This window comes from Cervus canadensis, chromosome 13 (genome assembly GCF_019320065.1).
Source record: "Cervus canadensis isolate Bull #8, Minnesota chromosome 13, ASM1932006v1, whole genome shotgun sequence".
Lineage (NCBI taxonomy): Eukaryota > Metazoa > Chordata > Mammalia > Artiodactyla > Cervidae > Cervus > Cervus canadensis.
Window position 1 is genome coordinate 58665737 of NC_057398.1, and position 22699 is coordinate 58688435.

The 22699-nt window shown below is 40.4% G+C and overlaps 1 protein-coding gene across 10 annotated transcripts in view; it reads left to right on the forward strand.

The window, feature by feature from the left end:
• ESRRG (estrogen related receptor gamma) overlaps nucleotides 1-22699 on the forward strand; it is a 674161-nt gene that overhangs the window by 631577 nt on the left and 19885 nt on the right. The window lies entirely within an intron of this gene.

Consider the following 22699-nt stretch of genomic DNA (forward strand, 5'->3'; position numbering starts at 1 on the left):
TGAGGTTGTTGTTTTTCACCTTTTTATTTTGTCCAGATGAGGAAACCAAGACAAAAAGATTAAGTGATTTTCTCTAAACTAACACACTTGATTCTGTATGCACATCTGTCTTCTGACAACTGTCACTCAGGTAATTGCTATGCAGTTTTACAAGATACGTAAATTCAGGTGATCAAGTTTCTGCCATTTTGATACTTAGAACAATTTTCTAATTTTTCTCATTTTTAATGTGTATTGGTCATAAACATAATAATGATGAGCTTCTATAATCTTCCTTCTACTTTTCAAATGAGTTAGTCTCTTAAAAAGTATTTTAAGTAACTTTACTTATCACTATGATCTCAAATATAGATGGAATCCTATAGTTTAGAATGTGTTAAAGTACTGTTTAGATGATGGTGAGCACTGTATTTTTATTCAATAGACTGAGAAAATACACTGCAAATGTAATCATAGTTTTGATAGTGAATCAATAGAAATAAATGAAATAATGTTAATACATGTTGCAGTGTATTTCCAATTCAAATTTTATTAGTAAGTCTCCAGAAGGCAGCAGTTAGACATTGAGATAATAAAGCAAAATTAGAAGCTTGCTGGAATCCGAATGTGATATATACCTATGTTACCAGAATGGACTTCCCGCCTTGGGGCTCAAGGAAGTCAGTTTTTTATTCTTTTAGATCTATCAGGGATTCATAGAAGCATAGAAGAGATTTCCTGAATGTCTGTGCCAAAGAAAGAAACATATTTTAATCCCAAAACTTTTTAAAAATGGTGATAGGGAACTTCAAAAAATTCCAAATAAAAGGATGTGTAATGAGATTCTTGAAGGCAGATTTGGAAACAATGCTACAACCTAAAATATTGTGTACTTTTACATGGATTTGGGATAGATATCAGTGTCCCATGGAAAATTTTGGAGCATCCAATTCCTTGTCAATGATTTGAAGGTGGTCTCCTGCATTTTTGCACATGGCAGCAGTGTAGTCAATTTCAGTTTTATTTGTCTAGTGGACTGAACTCATAGCCTTTTTCAGTGAGGATGCTATTGTTATTTTGAATGGGAACTTATTTATCTTGAAGAACTTTTAGCATCCTTTGATTCTCAAAAGTCTTGGTTCAAAAATACCATATTTCAAAAAAAAAAAAAAAAAAAACCATATTTCTGGGGACCTCCCTGGTAGTCCAGCGAGTAAGATGCCATACTCCCAGTGCAGGGGGCCTGAGTTCAATCCCTGGTCAGGGAACTAGATTCCACAGGACTCAACTAAGACCTGGGACAGCCAAATAAATAAATAAATATTAGAAAAAATAACACCATATTTCCAAATGTCATTTGGTGAGGGGAGCGGGTCAGAGTGGCTGTTACCTTTAGCTGAGAATAATTTGAGTGGAAATGAATACTAAATTCAGGTCAGTACAAATTCAAATGGGCTTTTTCCTGTGTGGCACATGCAAGAATAGATGAACCATGAGAAAGTGTGGACCTAGGACTCAGCAAAAAATAAGTAAATAGAAAAAATTTAATCCTACAACATTATTGAGGGTTTTTTTTGGGGTGGGGGGAGTATGAAGTATACTGTTTTTAAAGCCATCCCAGTCATCAAGATCTATTTGGGAAAACAGTGTAAAAATTTTAATAAAAACAAAATTGTCAAGAACAATCAGGATACCTGGTGGAATAAATGCCACAGTGTGTCCTAACTAAGGGGAAAACAGTAGCTTCCTAGGTAACATTGAGTGTAAGCTTCTGAATGGCAGTGTATCTCTGCACTCTCCCATTTCATTTGTGGCTGGTGGAGAATTCTAAGGATCTACATGCTGCATTGTCCATCCTTGCTTGGATGTGCTTCTTTTTGCATAGCTCCATGTTGACATCTCCTTTACATGGGTATGTTAGAGCTATCGGTAATTTTTAAAGATTACTTCATAAGGAATTTTAAAAGGTGCATCCTTCTGTTCTTACAGGCTAGCAAAAAGATTGAAGCTTGCTAAAGCAATTAAATAATTCCCACTTCTGGGAGGGAGATAGAAAATAGTTCAAGAAAGATTAAAAAAATAAGTATCAGCAGGATGTGAGCACCGGAAAGGGGTTTCCTTTGCAAGTAGCATAGAAATAAAAGTGAAAATAGCTCAGTTGTGTCCAGCTCTTTGCGACCCCATGGAATTCTCCAGGCCCAAATACTGGAGTGGGTAGCCTTTCCCTTCTCCAGGGAATCTTCCCAACCCAGGGATTGAACCCAGGCTTGCCACATTTCAAGCAGATTCTTTACCAGCTGAGCTACCAGGGAAGCCTAAGAATACTGGAGTGGGTAGCCTATCCCTTCTCCAGCAGGTCTTCCCAACCCAGGAATCAAACCCGGGTCTCCTGCATTGCAGGCAGATTCTTTACCAGCTGATCTACCAGAGAAGCCCAGGTAGCATAGAAGAGGTAGGAACTGATCAACCAGGATTAGTAGTAGAATCAGAAAACTCTCTGCCTCTCTTCCACCTCCCAAAATGCAAAGAATACAGTCAGAGAATGTAGTGTGTCCAGTTCTGAAAAGTCACCAAAGAGCACATTTCATGTCAATTTATTATAGCAAAATTGGCCTTGGTTTATGATCCCGAAGCTGTGGACAAGATTAAAAACTCAAATCCTTGGTGGTTGACGCTCGCAGGAACCTGCTCCGTAATCACACTCAGGCATCACAAGAAAGTTTGGGGTGAGGGTTTTAGGATAAAAGTAAATGGGCTAATTGAGAAAACCAAAAGTTTGGCTGAGATTAATTCTAGCAGGATTTTGGTTGAAAAACGATTACATACGTAGACTAAAATGCAAGTTAAAAAGCATATTTAGAATCCATATGCTGACTTTGTTTAAGAGACAGAAAAGACTTAGGTCTTTTCTTATCATCATTCATGTTAGGCTCATGGCCGAGATACATAAAAGAGCTGATGACAAAAATAACTGACAGGGTCTTCCCTGGTGGTCTAACGGTTAAGACTTTGCCTTCCAATGCAGGAGACGTTCAGTCCCTGGTCGGGGATCTCGGATCCCACAAACCTCATGGCTAAAAACCAAAACATAAGACAAAAGCAGCATTGTAACACATTCAAGAAAAACTTTAAAAATGTTCCACATCAAAAAAAAAAAAAAAAACTTAAAAAGAAAAAAACCCCAAAACCAACAGACTCAAATATCAGAGCAAACTCCTTTACTTCAATATCCTTATTTCCTAAACTTATTATGAAACAGAGGTTCACACTCCATAATGTGTAACAACATACGGGCATGATAATGCTGTTGGCTAAGAGATAACATTTAGCTCTCAATCCTTCTGTGATCCTATTGAATATGCCTGTTAAGTTCTTGGTGTAATTAAAGCAGATAGGAGCATTCATACATTTTGTTGCAAATTGATATGATCTCCTTTTGTCTGTGATCTAAGTGAGATTGCCCTGTAGTTTTTAATTTAGCAGGTTAAGAAGCACAATTAAAATATCATGAAAAAGATCATAATCAGAAACCGTCTTTTGGGTTGTCCCTGCCAAGTTGATAAAGGGATCGGTGTATTTAATAATTACTTCCTTTGCTGTACATTTGTTCTATTTGTGGGGCTGAAGTGTTAATAAATACCTTGACTATTCCAGGGGGAAAGGCTTTCCGCCTAATTAATAAAACTTGGAAGAATACCTAGGACATTGAACCATATCTTTCTTATTAGCGCTGCAGCCTCCAAAGAGAGTCCGTGTCTCCTTACCACAGTAGTAAACGTCATCTTCCCAGGTTATAAAGAAACCTCTTGAAAAACTGCCAGTTTTCAATAGGAATAAAAAAGCAAGTTCTTTGATGCTTTTTTTTTTTTAAGAAATAACTCAACCATTAAATTTTAAGTAGTGAGAAATCCTAATCAAGCACAACAGGAATTATTCTGCCTAAAGAACATATCTTAGTAAAAGCAGCAGAATAAAGTAAGGTTCGTATTGGGATGTAATTGGCTTTGAATTAGTCTTTATTTCTAGCTATTGTTTCCTCTCTAGTTCATTTGCTCACATACTTCCCAGGCCTTGATCCTGGAGGAACTGAAGCAGAGTGGAGCATGTCACACCATTACATTGATACCTTTACTGCTAATTTTTAAATGCCAAGTTCCTTGCAAAAAATTTTTTTTGTTGAAGTATAGTCAATTTCAATATTATGTTAGTTTCAGGTGTACAACAAAGTGGTTCAGTTGCATATATATTTTTTTCAGGTTGTTTTGTTTATAGGTTATTATAAGATATTAAATATAGTTCCCTGTGCTATGCAGAAAATCCTTACTACTTATCTGTTTTATAACATAGAAGTTTGTATCTGTGAATCTCATACTCCTAATTTATCCCTCCCGCTTACTTTCCCCTGTGGTAACCATGAGTTTGTTTTCTATGTCTGTGAATCTGTTTCTGTTTTATATAGATTCATTTGTATTATTCTTCTAGATTCCACATATAAATGATATATAGTATTTGTCTTTCTTTGTCTGACTGACTTCACCAAGTGTAGTATTCTCTAGGTCCATGTCCATTCATGTTGCTGCAAATAGCAACTTTATTTACACTAAAATTGAATTTAGAAATGAAACAGTTGAAAACACATCATTATTTCAAACGTGATATTGACTGATTTACACCACCTACTCTTGTGGGTTTATGCATTTAATGAATATTTGCGCACCTACCTTGTGGTGTAGTAGACCAATCAAAATATAAATACAGTCCTTTATGTGTGGCCACAGCAGTCTTCATTTAAAGCTTAAATATATGAATCTATTATACCTTCTAAATAAAAATATGTGATAAGTGAAAACTATGTGTAACAAAGCTGGAAAGTTTTTCTCTGTGTAGAATGTGGAACTTTACAGCCGTTTCATTCTATAGGAATTTCTGAGCCCATTGACTCTGCTGAGGTTCTTCAGAACATGAGAATAGAATATCAAAAGTCTACAGGAAGTGTTAATAAGGGAGAAGTCTTGCAAGACTGCCTCTGTGTTAGGGATGTGAGGCAGCAGAAATATTAAAATACATAAACTGTATGCGCAGTGTGGCCAGACTGTATATCCTAGAATGATTAGGGAGGGGGCTGGTGGCTCAGATGGTAAAGAATCTGCCTGCAGTGTGGGAGACCTAGGTTCCATCCCTGGGTTGGGAAGATCCCCTGGAGGAGAGGGCCTGGCAACCCACTCCAGTATTCTTACCTGGAGAATCCCCATGGACAGACGAGCCGGGCGGGCTACAGTCGGTGGGGTCACAAAGAGTCGGACATGACTCAGCAACTAAGCCCAGACCACGTGTCTAATATAATGATGGAATTTGTTTTCCTACGGGCTCTCAGCTTCGTCATCTTTTAAACGGGGATTTTCAATAAGATAATTTTTAAGACTGTTTCTAGGACTTTGTATCCTGTGGTCTCGTGTGCTTTGTTCAGTGAACACCTGGCTGCATTGTACTTCTGTGGTGTTTAGCTTTTCAAAGTTATCTTGAAACAGGTTTCCTGTTAATGGGGTGCCTGGCAGGCTGGAGACTTAAACCCAGGCGTGTGGAACAGCCACTTGGTGTTAAGCTGGGGAATAGGATGATGCTTTCAGGTCTTTTTAGGAGGTCTTTAGCATCTTTTGGGGCGGCGGGATGCATTTGCTGCTTTTTCGCTCTCAAAACTCTTCCAGCTTTTCAAGCTTACCCTGTGTTCCCCTTGAGGAATTCCTCAGCTATCTGAGTCACCTCTAGCTGGCGGCAGCAGAGGCAAGCCTTCGCTGTGTTCCGATTTCCAGCCTTTGGGAGGGAACGTGGGACAAGAAATGGATGGGGCAGAGGCGTTGGGAAGCTCTTTTGCTTTCAGCCCTCCTCACACCCTGAGCCAAGCTGTGACCCTGTCTCCCTTCCCATCAGTCATTTCTTTGGTTACTCCCCAAACATGAATTAAAACCATTTAGGTCCTGAGACCATGCGAGGTCTGGCATACACACATACACGCAAATAATTCAGTTAAAAAAAAGCAAAACTGCTGTGTACCCAACCCTGGGGATACCATGATGAATAAGTGATTTGATATCATAGAAAAGATAGTAACTTCAGTAGGGTCAACACAAGGTGATATGATGGACTAGGTAGTGGAGGAGAAGGACGCCTCACTCTCTCTCCAGGGTCGTGAGAGAAATAGTTCAAGGAAAATATTTCAGAGAGGTTTGGATGGTTGAAGAGGCATCTGCCCTGCAGTTGATGTTCAGTCACTCAGGCGTGTCTGACTCTCTGTGACCCTATGAACTGGAACACGCCAGGCTTCCCTGTCCTCCACTATCTCCCAGAGTTTACCTAAACTCTTCTCCAGTGAGTCGGTGATGCCATCCAACCATCTCATCCTCTGTTGCCCCCTTCTCCTCCTGCCCTCAGTCTTCCCCAGCATCAGCGTCTTTTCCCATGAGTTGCCTCTTCAGAGAGGAAGGGAAAAGACAGTCTACACCAAGGTCAGGGAATAGCAGGAGTTCCCGGGTGGCCTGTTGGTTAGGATTCCAGGTCTTCACTGCCCTAGTTCGGGTTCAGTCCCTGATCAGGGAACTGAGATCCTGCAAATGCAATGTGGCCAAAAGAAAGGAAGGAAGAAAAAAATTAAGAAAGAATGTGCAGAAGTCAATATGGCTTGTTTGGGAAAGAATAAGTGATGGTGGGAACACAGGAAGAGAGCCACGCTGCGTCGTGGTTCAGTTACAGGTTCTGGACTCAAGTGGCACATGTGCAAATCGTAGCTCTAGTGCTTTTTTTTTTTAATATTTTATTGAAGTTTAGTTGATTTACAATATTGTATTCGTTTCTGGTGTACAGCAAAGGGATTCGGTTATACATCTATATAATAGTTTGCATCAGCTAATCCCAAACCCCCAATGCATCCCTCCCCCATGGCAGCCACCAGTCTGCTCTCTATGTCTGTGAGTTTGTTTTGTAGTGAAGCTCACATGTGTCATATTTTAGATTCCACATATAAGTGATACCATATATTATTTGCTTTCCTCTTTCTGACTTAGTATGATCGTCTCAAGGTCCATTCATATTGCTGCAAATGGCATCATTTCATTCATTTTCATGGCTGTAACTCTTAATACTTTTCACCGTGGGACCTGGAGTGGGTTTCATGCCTCGGATGCCTCACATGGAAAGTGGAAAGGAGAATAGTAGATGCTCCGTAACATTAGAATGAAATGCTTGGAGCTGCCTCATTCATCTCTTGCACCCGGTCATCTTTTTAAAGGGGTTGCATCTCCTCTTTGCTCAAAGTGCCCAGTGGCTTTTCTTCTCTCGCTCAAAAAACAAAACAAAACAAAACAAAAACCTGCAAGAGTTTGTAAAAAGTTGCAAAGCCTCTGTGACATGCCTGTCCTCATGACCCCACCAACACCGTCGGCTCCTCCTCTTCCTCCCCAGCCACACTGGCCTCTCTGCAATTCTCTGAACCACAAGAAGAAGCCTCCTCCTCCAGTGAGTGTGTCTTTTCCTTTCTGTCCTCCTGGGATGCTCCTCCACAGGGAGATACAGGGCTGCTCTTTCAGCTCTTCAGGGCTCTGCTCAGAGAGCCTGTATCAGGAACGCTTCCCTTGACAGCCCTGTTTAATGTGACTGCTTCCCTTTGCCCCTTTTTGGTGCCTGTTTATTCCCTTAGTTTGTGGACGGTCCCTCCATTGCACTATTATTTTACCGCCTGCTGTGGTCTTATTTCCTCTGTCCCCACTCCCCTCCTGAACGTGTTTATGAGTGCTCAGTTCCTTAGTCGTGTCTGACTCTTTACAACTCTTTGGACTGTAGCCCACCAGGCTCCTCTGTCCTTGGGATTTCCCAGGCCGGAATACTGGAGGGGCTTGCCATTTCCTACTCCAGGGAATCTTCCTGACCCAGGGATGGAACCTGCATCTCTTGTATCTCCTGCACTGGCAGGCGAATTCTTTACCACCTGGCCCCATCGTCCTAAATGTAAACCCCCAAAGGGCAAGTACTTTGTCTTTTGTTGAATCCTTAATACTGGGTTCATGACAGGCTGTTTATAAATGGAAGTCTTTAACACAATTCCTGGCACATAATAAGCCCTGAATAAATTTTACAGATTTCTATCATCACCATCATTCTTACCAAGAAATAAAGAATGGTACGATGAGCCTAGACTATGCAGGATTCCGTGAACCTCACAAACAGAAACCATAAGAGCAGGGGAGAGGTGGTCCCTGCTTAATGTCAATGTAGAGGGGTGAGATTTGAGTCAGGGAAACCATGAGTTCAGTTCAGGTGGAAGATAATGGAGGATGTGATTAGGCAGTAGGAGTGGAAGGAACAGGTGGGACTGAGACATTTCATGAAAACTGTTGGACTTGGGAGAAGAGTCAAAGATCACTCCAAAAATTTTGATTCTATCTTGTTAAGTATTTGATGAGGATGCTCTAGGGGATTCACTGGGCTCAGTTAGAGGGGCGGGGGATGAGTTCACCTGTAGATATTTTAAGGTGAGTTGCCCGTGGTACATTTCCACGAAGATGACTGCAGGGAGTGGGAGATAGAAAAGTCTAACTCTTTGGGGAGCCGTGTGTGCTGGTATCATAGGCTTGTTACACCCATGGAAATTGAGAGCAGGTAGAGAACAGCCAACCAGAATTATGGAAAATGTCACATGGAAAGGACTGCACAAAAGAAGGCAGGACGACCAGGAGGAAGCTGTGTGACAAGTACCAGAGGGCATGGGGGGTGTTTCAGGGAGGAGGTAGGGCAGAATGGGCTAAATATCCATCCTTGGGACGAAGGAGCAATCCCTTTTCTTTAGAGAAAAGCAAGAATGTGTTAGGAATCGGTCCTCATACAGATGACAAGGGGAAGTAAGTAGGTCAAGGGCATTTGTACTCAGTGTTCTCTGTTTCTCAGAGAAAAGGCGGGGAGAGGTGGGATCACGTTAGCAAAGTAAAATATAGTCAAGCCTAGAAAGGGATTCAGGCAGGGAGACCATCCATTTGTGTACAGAAGGAATGTTTTGGGTCCACACTTTTTTCTGCCCCCCAAAACAAAGGACATCAAAGATAATGGAATGTCCAGGCTGGAGTGTATGGTAGACTAGAGCATCCAGTCAATCAACTTTGTCTGGGATAAGGAGGCTGAGCGATTCGGTGACTAGCTCAAGGTTACACAACTAGTCAGTAGAGGAGATTGTACAGAAACCAGTTTCTCACCATGCTTCCCGTGAACAGTTTCAAGCTGTGCTTTCTAGAGACCATATGCCACTTAAACCCATATTATATCCGTTTTTATGTTCACCAGCCCCCTTACCTACACCTACATCTTACCTCACTGCCTGTCTTCAATCTCAAAATCACCCTAGGTACATCCTGCTACTTTTCTTTCTTGCCAGGCATGGTCCACCTTGGAGCTTGCACCTTGAATTGGATTAACCTCTGATAGCCTTTTTTTTTTTTTTTTTTCCCCTGGATAAACCAAGTTAAGACTGGCTGTCCGGTCATATTCTTGAAATGAGCCAGCCATAGTAAGGACTGAAGGCATTCGCTCTGTGAAGTTGATGCCACATCCCAGAGGCAGAGTTGAACTCAATGCTCCTTGGAGTGTAGCGTTTACCGTTGTCAAATGAACCTCCTCGGTGGCCCTTTTCCAATTATCTTGATGATTAAAAGGAGCTCCATAAATGTTTAATTCACACAGAAAGATGTTGGAAACATATTAAGCAGACCATAGTTACTGTTTTTTTAAATTTTTTTCAAACCATAGTTTTATCACTTCTCAGGCTATATGAATTCTTACATGCCAGAATGAAAAATACTTTGAGCTGCAAAAGTTTTAGTTAGAACATGTGAAAGTCGCTCAGTTGTGTCCAACTCTTTGAGACCCCATGGACTGTACAGACCATGGAATTCTCCAGGCCAGCATACTGGAGTGGGTTGCCATTCCCTTCTCCAGCGGAACTTCCCAATCCAGGGATCAAACCCAGGTCTCCCGCATTGCACGCGGATTCTTTACTGTCTGAGCTACCAGGGAAGCCCTTAGTTATAATAGTTATATATGAATATAATTGTATTTTTCTCTCTCTGCATTTCAGTGTGGCTTTTTGTTGTTCTTGAATTATTTTTTAAATGTTCATATCTCTGAAAAAGATACTCATGAGATGTACTCTAATTTCCCACAATTTTGAGTTGCCATGTTAGTGCTAGGTTTGGGGAAAAAAAATTATAAATAGCTAGCCTTTTTTTTTCTTTCACCTTTGAAACTGATGTTAGAATATGAGTAGTTTCTACTCTTTAAATAATGCACTAAGTACAATGCTCATGGACATACTCTCACAACCCTGCCTTTTCTCATTTGATTTTGAGATACAGAGAATAAATGAGACGTTCACTTGGGTTTCACTGTCTTTTATAAAATCCAAGCCATTCCGGAGTGAAATGAAGGGAAGACGCAGGAGGTCGCCTTCGTGGGAGCGCCTGCCTTTCCCAAATGTCTCATCCTCTCTCTGTCATCCCCAGGCGATGTGCCTGCATTTGTGTGTGTAGATTTATAGTTTATCTTTATCTATGGCTTCATCTGTAGGTAGCTATTATAGCTGCCTCGCCTGGATATTGTTTGGGCCTGATAGATCTGTCTGTAGTTCATCAAAGGGGAGCCGAGTGCCTAAAAGCCATCGGGTCCAGCTGAGGATGAAATACGAGCCATCAGCCTTGGTAATGGCTGTAAAATTTCATAATTACACGGCCTTTATTACATTGCATAATGATCCTGAAGCAGTATGGAACAATTAATTAAGATTTTCAACCGTGGCTCTTTCAGAAATTAAAAGGTGCTGGTAGCTGAGAAATGGGGATCTGTCTTGTCCTAAAAGCATTAAGGATGCTTAAGACATACTTTCCTAGGCACTTCCTTTTTTGTTGTTGTTCAGAGGAACATTTCCTCGAGAATCAGCATCAGTCTCCCATGCCTATTATCAAGTTTTTATTCCAACTTCAAAACTGGTATTTTAAAAGGAATGGGAGTAGAAGAGGGCTAAGGGTCTGTATCACTCCCCAACTTCCCTTTTCTCTTCTTTGAAAAATTCTATTCAGCCTCCTGCTATAGCCATTCATCATGTTTATGATTGTTCATCTCTACACATTAAATGAATGCAGGCTCTGAGATAGGGGGTCAGTTAACTGCCTACTATAGTGACCAAGGAGTTTCTCTTATACACTCTCTCATATCTTGAGGCATTAAAATTCTTTCAAGATCTCTACAGTTTTGACAGTCATCCCCAAAGGAAGACTTTACCGTTTTCATTTATTATCCCGTGAATGTGGCATGTCACGTTTCATATATACCTTTCATTTTTTTCCATGATCTCATCTTCACACCCCATAAAGAGTAATTAAATTTGAGGAGGGCCTCTACGAGCCGCAAGGAATTTGCTACTTTTAAATAATAACAGAAGCCAAAGAAAAATCCATAGTATATTTGCACATGGATATGCTTTTTACACAGACAAATTGTTACCCATTTTTTAACTTTATTTTCCATGTCAAGGAAATTATGATTGAGATGGTTGCATACAATAAAAATACTAATGAAAAACTGGGGTAAACAAGCCCAGCATTTTTGCTATGATGATTCTAAGCCACATTCCAAGCTTTCATCCATGCATTTGATAGGAAATAGATATGTTTCAAGGAAACATGATCAATGGTATTGTCAATTTCAATGACAGAAATTTTTAAAAGGAAACCCCTAACTTCTTTGTGATTTACACAGAACTCCTGGATATTTGTTCACGTCAAGTATTATTGTTTTTAGATTGGCGATCATCATATAACGTTTTACCAATCTAAATATTTCATGGGAGACTAAAACTTCCCTTGGGCATCCCCAATAATAAACTTTCAGCAGAAAATTTGGAAAGGATTATGTGCTTCAAGGAAGAGCTGCTGCTCAGAGTCAATTCTCTTGTTGAGGCATTTAGTCCCTTAATAGGAATTTTCTGATCTGCTGTCATTCTTGTTCACACACCGAGTGTCACTGCCTCTAAAACACTTGTCATTCTTTAATGGAAACAAAATAGTCATTGCAGCCAGAGCTGCAATGTCATTTCACTACCCCTTGCTGCGTCGGCAATAGTGAAAATGACAGAGCGGCTCTCAGTAGGGGTAATTAAAATGTAAATATTGATATTTTATTATTTGAAATTACTTTCCAGTGCGGCATTTAATATCTCTCCATCTGTGCAGCTCTGTTTAGCGGTCATTTTAAGCACAGCTCTGGGATACCAAGCAGCGGCTTGATCCCCGTTATGTCAAAATGCTTGTTGCTGCTTAATTTTGATATCTAATTAAGTGGAAAAGTACAGTCCACACTGTAATCCATGGCATCTTAACCAGCTGCTTGGGTATATTTAGAATTAATCTCCACTATGGAATCATCCTAATGTATGCAATTAAGAGTCTGCCGATGGCTAATTAGGTGTATTAGAATCAGGCAGCTTTTTTTTTTTTCCCCCTTCTTTTTTTCCCTTCCTCTTTCATTTTAGACTGTTGCAGACGTTTAAGAGTCTCTGCCTGCAGAGGTGCCTTCATGCTACTCAAATGGAGTTAGAATGCAGTACAACTTCCAGCTAGATTCATGCCTGAATGGTAACTCTTATTTAATAACCTCTTGCTTGTTTTCTTGAATCAGCCTCATCTGGAAATTTCTAGGATTTCCTGGATCTATTTGCAGGATCTCAGTGACATGCAAGGGCCTGGTCACAGCATAGAGGAGAGGTGAGATGCAGAGATAAATTTCCTTCCCCAAAAGATCAAAGCAGGGACACTGGGAGGCGGTGCAGTGGGTGTTCTTGTTCATTTCAGGAGAAGAGCCATGACAATGTGAGCGCTTTACACCGCAGCCCCATCTCCCTCCTCCATTCCACTTTTGAATGGAAGAGTGTCTCGAAAGAGTTATTCTAAGAGGCGCAGGTTTGCAGGTTTGGTTTGTATATTATGTATCTGTGGTAAATAGGACAGGCAGCATTTCAAGACTGATAACAATTCTGCATTCATGTGGTTGAGAAATTCCAAGAGCTGCGTTGTTTCTCAGTTTTTTTGTTTCCCTTTAACTTGGCCAGTTATCCAAATCAGGGCAGTGTAGAGAAGAAGGAGGGGAGGCAGAGAGGAATCGGAGGGGTTGCCTCTGTTGTCAGTGAGAAGATAACTGGTAGCCTCCCCGGTGGATCGTGTGCCAAGCCGTAATGACTTAGCTCTGCTTGAGCCAGCAAACACCAGCCGTGAACTTGGGAGTAAATATTCGTAAACAGATCTTCATTAGCCCCAGAGAAAAATCGTGTGAGAGCCTGACTTTAAACCGAACTCTCAGGGCTAGAAATTCAGAGCTGCTGTTTTTCCTTGCTGTCCAGAGAACAAATTATGCCAGGGTTTTTAAGCATAGATAGTGAGAATTTCTAATATTATTTGAATGTGGAGTTTCAGGGTCAGGGTGCTATAATTTCACATCTATGACATGCATCTCATGGATAACATATTTCTTCTACGTTCTTTCATGAATACATATGACACTTTGTTTTTAATGGCCTGTGCTATAAATCCTTTAACTTGCGTTTATGCAGAAGACCTCTTAGTTTTTGGCTTTTTTTTTTCCTGCCTATCCTCTTTCTAGGGCATATGTTGGAGACACTGAATTATAGTATCTTTCTTCTTAGGGAAAAATCAAGAAAAGCACACCTGAAGATTTTCTTTTTTTTTCCTGCTTTATGTATAAAAAGTAAGTGAGAAAAGAGAAGAAATAAATTTTAATTCCATAAACAACAGGCCTCTCATAATTAGTGCTCTTGTTGAGATTTGTGTTTCTACATCAAGGGACTTAATTTGATATGTTAAAAAAGATTTGAAGGTATGTTATATAAAATTAATAAAGAAATTAGAAGTGACTTTCTCTTAGAGATCCCAGAGAGAATCAATTCTTGGTCCTTTAAGTGAAAGCAAGCAAGATGATCACAATGTTCTGTTCTTTGGTATTTGGTAGTGGAAATAAAATTTGCACATTTTTGGGTGAGCTCAGTGAATTAACTCAGTCTTTCATAATGCCAACATCATTCTGTGGCTTCAAGCGTGTGGATGTGGCCTTCACAAATGGAAAAATGGTGTTAAAAAAAAAAAGACTCTTTTGACTTAATACCTTGAGCCATAAGCCAGCAACTGTGCCTTCGTTAATGCAAGCAGGTGCATTGGGAGAAAGTTTGAACACTTACCTTCCTTGAATGGGCAGCATTTAATCCAAAATCAAATTAGGGTAGATAGATCATTTCTTCTTTCCTTCTAATTTTTCATTATGTTAACTCATTTAGATATATGTAAACTATGTATATGTAGTTATATATATATACACCTGTGTAGTTATATATATATAATATATAACCAATTTATTTAATATGTATAAATATATGTATATACTACAACAGCTTATTTCTATTTTATCCAATATGTGGAATGTGCTTTTAGATTCTTCAATATCAGAATATTATGTTGTGTCACATATAACAAGACAAAGCAGCCATGGCTAACTTGCTATTTATAGATTTCCTTTAATGATCGAATGTTCCCATGAGAAATGGTTCATCTTTTTAAAAAGCTATCACTTTTCATGTGTGGGTAAAAGACAAACTCACAAAAATTTATTTTTAATTGAAAGTATATTTGGGGATCAGAAGCACAGTTTAAAAATCAATATTAGGAATTAAAAAGGAAGGTAAAAAATGCCAATAATATGCTGTTGTTTTAAAAAAACAATTAACCCAAAATTAGAGTTGGGATTGTTTCTCCAGCAATTCTAAAGAGGATTAGAGGCACATCTCTCTCTTGCTAAACTCTGACAGATGATATGCTTTATTAATAACATTGTTTAGTTTATTAAAATTTTGAATTGTAAAAAAAAATGTATTTGATCTGAAAATTTGTGTTAGCAAAATTCATCTCTTGTGTTTCTCACCATGTCCCTACTTTAAATGAAAAATTATGGTTTCCAAGAGACCTAATAGGTGTGTCCATAAATGCAAACCAACTCTCAGCTGAGTGCTTATAAAAAAATGGAAAAAACAGAGTTCATAAAAAGTAATGTGAACCAACTACCCGACTTATTAAAGGTATTTTTTGACCTCCTCCTTGATTTCCTCAAGGTCCAACCTGACTTTTTCTTAAGTTAAATGGATCCTCCTTCACTTGCCCAGAATATTTGCCTAGGGCTGTTTCTAGCTATGCTTGTTCCTACAGCAGATGGAAATAGTTCCCCTTCAAAATGATTGCATAAGAATGGATGTACAAACCAGTTTGATAAACCTGAAACATGTCTAAGTGGCATTTAAATTACATTAACACCTACTTGCGCAGTCACAGTGAAAGGTCGTAACCAACAAGTACCATCTTCACTGTTGTAAATGCCTAATTTGCTGCTTTCAAGTGGGAAGCCACCTCACTCCCTCCTGCTGCCATGCTGCAAATACTTCTGACAAGTGAGTGCCATTGTTCTAGAATGGACCGAGAGGGAGTTGCCATATCTGAATGTGTTTTTATTGCATTGCCTTTTCTTTGCTGTTTTTGACTCAAGGAAAGGAAACTCATAATAAATAAAGAAAATCCAGGATTGCTCAATCTGCTTGCCTTTTTTTTTAAAGTGTAGAAAGTACCTTTATCAGTGACTTTGGCTTTATCAAAGCTAGATTTGGAGTCTCCTAAGAATTTATGTAAAAATGGTAGACATACAAATTTTTATTCCAGCAAGTAGAAAGAGGCAGTGAGCTTTTTCTTTCATTCGTGACCTAAGTCAGGCTTTCAGAGAATTAAAATACTAGCTCCAGATAATAAATTTACACATTGTCAAAATAATTACACAACTAGGGTAAAGTAGAGAAATTAATTACAGATACTTGTAAATAATAAAAAAGTCGTGACATGATCATGGAATCTGTTGTGAATGGTTATTTGTAAATATAGGAGAACGTAGTTAGGCAGTATGATTAAAATGTCAACTTTAATTACAAATTCAAAAAGAACTGGCTGAGGTTGTGCAATTTAGGTAGAACTTTATCAGAGTTTAAGTGGCTCCAGAGAAAATCCTATATACTAGATAGGCACTTATAAGCAAAGAGCTTTACATGTAATCAGTGCCTTAATAAACACTTGTTGAATTATGAAAGAACATCAGGCAGTGTTTTTGTGAAATATTCAAATATTTGGGGGGTTGGAGCTGGTATCTGGAATATTTATTTCTCTAGCCTCCCATTCTTGTTGAAAGCCAGTCCATGAGTTGGTAAGGAATTTTCTATCCATTCATTCATTTGGCACGTATTTATTGAGCACATGCTATGTGGCAGGCAGTGTTGGAGGTGCTGCGGATACAGCAAGGAGCAAAGAAGAGAAGGTCTCCACTGGTAAGAGCTCAGAGATGGTGGAAATGCACAAGCAGGATACAGATACACCTGTTGGGCAACGTGTCATCATCCCCACTCCCTCACTTGCTTATGTCTTTACCTTGAGCTCCACTAGCCTGTTTTGCAGCTCACAACTGTCACTGCTGCTGGATGCTACGCAGGAACAGTGATAAGGACAGTAAGGATGGAAAGAAATATATGCACTTGACGTTAGGAATGAAAGAGAACACTTGTTGATAGATCCCTGAGAGGCTAGGGGTGAGACAGCTGGTAGGTGGTGTTGCTGTTAATCTGGGAAGTCGTGAAGGTGTGAGGTTTGACATTGGGGTTGGGAAAATGGTCTCAGTTTTCAAGGTGTTAAGCCATCCACAGAGCACTTCCCAGGTGAGAAGTTTTTAGGAACTATGGAAGGAAGGGATGAGAAAGGCCACAGCGTGAAAGAAATTTCATATTTTTTTTTAAAAAAAAAGGAAATTTCATCTTGTGCCAGAGTTTCAGTTTTGTCCTTCAGGAGATGTAGAAGCCAAGAAAACATTTGTATCGGTGAATAGCAGAGTTAGATTTCATATTCAATAGAATGTTTGAATAACCACAGGTAGAAGTGGGAAACACCAGAAAGGAGTTGTGTATCCTTTATCCCAAAAGAGAAGGTGGAGACCCAAACCAATACCAGAGAGGAAGAAAAGGAGACAAAGTGATGGGTCCGTTTGGGAAGATGTATCCAACCAAACGCCCATCTTTCTTCCTCTGCATTTATTGGGTTGGCCAAAAAGTTCATTAGGGTTTTTCTGTGAGATGGTATGGAAAAAACCGAGTGAACTTTTTGGCCAGCCCAATGCATTCAATGTGATCCTTCTTTATGGTGCCTACCTACTTCACCTCATTGTGTACTTCTCTTCATTTACTAAACCGTCAAGTCTGAGAGGGCAGGAACTGTATCATCTTGTGTAATATGAGTATCATGGTTATGAGCACAGTGTTTCATTCATCACAGATGCACTAGGTATCAATTGATTTGAATTGTGTTAGGGTGGAACCCCTGAAAACCTGAATGATGTAGGACTGGACCCAAGCTTTGGGAAGATTGTTCCCACCTTCCATTTTACAGGTGAGAAAGCAGGAATCCCCGGAGCTGAGTCCCATGGCTAGTTGGTGGCAGAGTTGGCACCCCAGGCTAGGTTGATTTACTCCCAATCCAGTGATCTTCATCAGAGGTGCTCACTACTACCCACACAGGCTTCTGTTTCATGTAAGCAGCTCTCTGTTTGTTATTCGGAGTCAGACGGCATTGGGGCTGGAAGATCCTTCAGAGATGTTTGGTCCTCATTTCACATTGACAGGTGAAGCGTCGGCTGTGGGTCTGTATTGGTTTGCTCTGCGTGTGCATGCGTGTGCTCAGTCATGTCCAACTCTTTGAGATCCCATGGACTGTAGCCCACCAGGCTCCTCTGTCCGTGGAATTTCCCAGTCAAGAATACTGGAGTGGGTTCCCATTTCCTTTTCCAGGGGATCTTCCCGACCCAGGGATCAAACTCGAGTACCTTGCATTGGCAGGCAGATTCTTTACCACTGAGCCACCAGGGAAACCAGCAGTTTGGGCTGCTATAATTAAGTACCTCAAACTAGATGACTTAAGCATTTGTCTTACAGTTCTGGAGCCTAGAAGTCTGAGATCAAGGGTGTCTGGAGGGTATGTTCCTTCTGAGGATCTGTCCCATGCCTTTCTCCTAGCTTCAGGTAGCCTCCAGCATCCCATGGTTTGTGGATGATGATATTCTCTGTGTATCTTCACACTGTTTTCTTCCTGTTTGTGTCTGAGTCTGAGTTTCCCCCTTTCAATGAAGTTACAATCAGATTAGATGAGGACCCACCCTAATTAACTCATCTTAACCTGATCATCTACACAGACCCTATTTCCAAATAAGGTCGCATTCACAGTCCTGGGATTTAGGATTCCAACAGCTGTTGGAGGGCAGTGATTCAACTTAACAGCAGGGGCCAAGTTAACACTTTTGGTCGTGGGGAGAGATGGAACCAGAACCCAGATCCCCAGACCTCAAGCTCACTGCTCCCCACACACAGCCTCTAACTCCTCTGTCACCCATAGCAGTAAACCCTTAACTTTTGAATATTTGACATTAAAAGTTTCCTACATACTCTTTCAAAGTTTGTGGAAATGTCTACCAGCCTTAAAGATCCCCAAAGTTCAAGATAGAGTTGACCTCTGTTTATTTTGAAGGTTTGACTTTTACATCAAGTATTAGACCAAAACCAATGCACACTACTTGGGGATTTCCTAAAGAGGATAATGCCTGCATATCTGGTCGCCAGGCTGGGCCGATTCTTCTTGGACAACTGTTCTGGACCCTGTAACACACAAGATATTTCTTAACCAGTCCTACTGGGGAGAGCAAGATTCCAGCAGTCTCTTTTTTTTCCAAATCAGAAATGTAGCTTCAGAATGATATTTTTCCCTCCTTAGTATCTATCTAATTCCAAAGTAAAACTGGCAATACCCTTTTATCAGGTTTTTTTTGAAGAGTCCTATTTTATATATGGTGCAGCCTTTTTCTTTTTTTTTTTCCTTCATGGCCAAACAAATTTTAGTTACATCAAAAAGGAGAGTTTTCCAGGCAGAACTTTCTTGTCTTCAACTAGCACCACACACACAAAAAAAAAAGGTTGTGAAGAAAAGAAAGCTATTAAGAGTTTCCTCCTTGAAAGCAGCTTCTCTATCCTTGCCTCCATGACCCCAAACAATTTGTCTTTCTTCTTGGCTTAGATGAAAGGAGAGAAGTACAGTTGAGGCCAGCTCAGAGGGGGGTTGGGAAAGACTAAGGGAATTATTTCAGCTTCTCTGGAGCATTCAGAGATGGTAGGTAAGTGGGATCTACCAAGAGAAGCTGTACCCTCCCTGTAGATGTTCTCTGGATTCTTATTTTGCATTCATCTGCCTTCTGTCACTGGAGAAGGCAATGGCACCCCACTCCAGTACTCTTGCCTGGAAAATCCCATGGACAGAGGAGCCTGGTGGGCTGCAGTCCATGGGGTTGTGAAGAGTCGGACACGACTGAGCGACTTCACTTTCACTTTTCACTTTCACGCATTGGAGAAGGAAATGGCAACCCACTCCAGTGTTCTTGCCTGGAGCATCGCAGGGACAGTGGAGCCTGGTGGGCTGCCGTCTATGGGGTCGCACAGAGTCGGACACGACTGAAGTGACTTAGCAGCAGCAGCAGCAGCAGCAGCCCTCTGTCAGGTCCTTTTCAAAGTAGGTTGGCGAGTGTTTAAAACTGCCCACTCACAGAAACAAACCAATCAACGAAAAAGCTCCTACCATCATTTCGAGGCTTTCCTGGGAATGTTTTTCCTTAGCTGCTATTACACTTTTAATTTTTCTAGCAAGCTGGACTGAGAAACAAGAAACAATTGCTGGGACTTCCCTGGCAGTCCAGTGGTTAAAAATCTCCACCTGCATTGCAGGGGGCACAGGTTCCATCTCTGGTCAGGGAACTAAGCTCCTACATGCCTTGTGGTGTGGCCACAAAAAAAACATGAAACAACTGCTGAAGAAAGCATTTCACCAGTGCCATGTGGGCGTAGGGGCGTGTTGTTGATTGCAGTGCCCAGGAGTGGGCTGATGGCTAACATATTTGGCTGTTCACATAACCAGCATGAGTGGTCAGTGAGTGGCCAGTCAAACCCGTAAGCTTGGTGAATAGTGGTATTGTGCCTTGGATTGGTGAATACCACCTGTTCAACTCTCTTCTCTCCTCCTTTAGTTTATCCCAGCTGTCCAGATCTTTGTATACACAGTGGTCAGTTCTGCCATGCAGATATAAAGTAATTTTTGAATCTGAGTCCTATCTTTCAAATTTTCACATTTGTCCCATGAAACCACTATTTTAAGATAATGGCTCTGTGAAATCTCCATGAACCTTACTTGGAGTATAGAAACAGAACTAAAGAAACAGATTTCTTGTGTTCTACATATGTTGAAACGAGTGATCAAATTGGCAAGAAAAGGAGCGATCCCATTTTTGTCAGTTATTCTTACGTTTCACCCAAACCAACTGTGATTGAATTTAAATGCTTGAAATCTGGGTTTCAGTCAGGCTAAAAGAATAAAGGTTCAAAGGGTAGCATTGTATGTATCTAATTCTTAGGTACTAATGTAACAAAGAGATAATATAATATGGTAGAAAGATAATAATAGAGTGATAATTATCTTTCATAAAGATAATGTTTAAATAAAATGCTGCCGGTAGCACCAAAAGGATATTTCAGCTTTTCAGTTTAGCACGGGACTATTGGTAGATGTTTGCCTTGAGCCCTAACTGAGTTCTAGTCCATGAAGTCCATCTCTATGGGAAATAAAGAGAGAAGAGGTCGTGTGTGTGTGTGTGTGTGTGTGTGTGTGTGTGTGTGTGTGTGTGTGTGTGTGTGTGTGTGTGTGTGTGTGTGACACACATGCACGCATGCACACACACACACATAAACCTGAGCCCTGTGTTTTGCGGAATCATAGAAGAAATGATATGTCTGCTCCTATTTGAGAAGAACTAGTGACTAACAAAGAGAGTATCACTGACAAGGTTTACGGATCTGCATTTATTAATAACTAAGGCCAAATCTTCGTGCCATTGTTAAGTTTTTTCCTCTAGCTTTATTTCAACACCAGCTTCATTTCTATGAGAGATGGAGAATCTAGCTGCTGCCGTGTTGCTCAGTCAGCTTCTCTCAATGATCTCCACTTGTGAGCTCAGTGAGTTGTTACGTCATGATGATATACCTGTAATTTTAGCATGCTATGCCCTTCATTGAAATGTGTCCATTTTTGGTGGGACAGAGACACTACAGTTCAAAAACTGTGAGCAGAGAAATCAATGCCACGATTAAGTGATATTAACAGACACCCCAAAGATGTAAAAGGCTTGCTCTGTTTCAAGGAAACAGCCAAGAAGAAAATGCCTAGCAGGGGTTAAACCCAAACGCCTTCACGGCAGCCTATTTCTGTCAACACTCTGTTCAGGAAATAAACATTTATGCTTTCTGAAATGAAAGTGTATTTTTGAAGACTAGCCGTCAGATATTTTTTGCCCTTCACACTTTCAAATGCTTAGCCTTTTTGGTAAGTTGACTGCAAAGTGCATCAGTTTGCCAGGCTAAAAATAAATAAATAAAAGTGCTTGACAAGGGCCCACAGCGCCACTGTCAACCTCCGAAGTTTCCAGTAGAAGAAAGCAAGAGGCTTGGCACAAAACATGCTTTCTTCAGGCCTGTTACTTCAAGGGTACCTGCCTCTCGAGAAGCTTTTCAGTCGTTCGAAATGATGTTATTCCCAGGTGTCATCTGGTTTATTTGGCGCACACTGTACTGCAGATAAACACGCTACTTAACTGTGGGTTAAGGTGGAGAGTCATTCTGCCTGCCGAATGCCTCAGATACATTAAGTTGCACTGACTCTAGGACGGAGATGATGAGAGATCGGAGGTGTCAGCAATATGCATGGGATGGACTGGAGCTGGGGAAGAAAAAATGTGCCATGGTATCAGTGTATTTTAAAAAGCTGTAATACAGCTGAACATTTAAAACTATAACCTGTCACACAGCGAAGATTAAGATGCCGGAATGTAGAAAACATGAAGTGCCCATGACACCAAGGCAAAGCATGTTTTATTTCACTTGGCAAAGAGGTTTCTCGCCAAAGATAGCTAAAGGTTATAGATACTAGGGACCTCTAACTTGTAGTCCAATAGCTATAAAACACCACTAAAGGCCCAGTAAAAGCACAAACAAATAATTATTATTTGGAGGCAAGCCTGTGTGCACCAATGGAGCAGTTGTGTTTTGAGAAAATTCCATAGACTCAGTTCATTAAAATATGCATTTTCATTTAGCTCTTGGTCACTTAGTTTTTCTACTTTGCTCAGGACTACTGATAAAATTATCACCCCTGCGTCTTTATGAGTGTAAAATAGAACTAGCACTCCTAAAGGCCAGGAAGGAAATTTTTGAGGAATTGAAATATCGTCTCTGTTTTGGGTTTAGCCGTCTTAGTGCCCAGGTGAGCACAGCCAGCTTATAATGAGGCTGTTTAACTGTTATTCAAGCATTTGGGCAGGACAGTTCTTTGTGACAGCTTCCAGATTGCAGAGGTTTGGGAGGAAAGGGTTAAAATGTTGGGATCCAGCTATTTCTGGACCAAGAAGAGATAAAAGCCCAGACTTTATTTATATTGTGTAGAGCATAGGTTGTCCTTTCCCC